This window comes from Solanum pennellii, chromosome 4 (genome assembly GCF_001406875.1).
Source record: "Solanum pennellii chromosome 4, SPENNV200".
Lineage (NCBI taxonomy): Eukaryota > Viridiplantae > Streptophyta > Magnoliopsida > Solanales > Solanaceae > Solanum > Solanum pennellii.
Window position 1 is genome coordinate 17,259,706 of NC_028640.1, and position 1,275 is coordinate 17,260,980.

Sequence of the window (1,275 nt, forward strand, 5' to 3'; positions counted from 1 at the left end):
AATAATTTAATTAGGGATCCTAAGTGTTGGGTGGGATGCATTAGAGTTTTAGAATGTTTAGAGATGAAAAACGAAGAAGAAAGTCGGAAAATCAGCTCGGGGATGTTGTGGCGCCACGCCTCCAAAGCCCCTCATGAAAAAGTGTGCCCTGTAGGATCAGGCGTGCCGCGCCTCTCAGATCACCTGAGGACAGCCTCTCTCAGTCATTCTATGGTGCTTCACGCGTTTCAAAGCACAAGGATCCCCTGGAGACCCGTTCTTTACCTATATTTTCGTACTAGTTCCTAAGTGATGTGCCCCTAATTCCTAGTTTTTTCCAACACTATAAGGTACATGTGAAAATTATGAAATCATCCATAAAAATTAGATCATTATCCTTGAATCCATAATTCAATTTAAGGAAAGTAAGTTCAAAGTCAAAGAGGTTAACAGCCATGTCTAGAAGTTAAGAAGCAAGGAAACATAAAGTTTTCTAAAGTATTTCACAAATTTTTTCACTTTGTTTTAAAGACTTAAAGTTAAATATAAGTAAAGAGTTTGAGTTTAATTCTCAAAAGCTATAAAGGAACTAAGTATTCCCTAAGAGTTAAAGTTTCAAGTTAAGGCAAGTAAATTGTTGAATTCATATCTCAAAAGCTATAGGGGAAATGAGTATTCCCTAGGAGTTAAAGTTTCAAGTTAAGTAATGAGCAAGAGTTGAGTTCAATTCTAAAAAAAAATAATGGAAGAGTTTTATAAATGTTTGACATTTGAGTAAAGAGGGGAACTAGAATCTCTGAAAGACTTTTGAACTAAAAGGGAAATATTGATTTCCAAAAAAAAGAATTTTAAAGCTAATGGGTTCACTAAATTATCTCAACCCGAAGGAAGGAAGTATTATTAAAAGTATGAGCTAAAGTAGAATTTTAAAAGTAGTATCGAGCACCGCTGTGGATGTGAGAGTTCATATTAACTGCAGTCTCTACGTAAACTATGTAGCCAACATGGGAATTTGTGTGTAATTCTTTTTAGATGATCACGTAAGGGGAGCTAGTGGATCCACTAGGTTGTGTAAGTTCATATACCGATGGCAAGGTGTAGGATGGTTCTCTTGAAATGTGAGGTAAGACATTATATCATCACTTGGACTCTTAATAATGGTTTTCGGTTAGAGAAACTCCCATAGAGACGATATTACTTTATTATATAAGTAAAGTTGAGTTTGTTATTTCATTTCCTTTAACGAACTAAGTTGTTCTCATTTTTTTATGATCTTTATATATATATATATATATA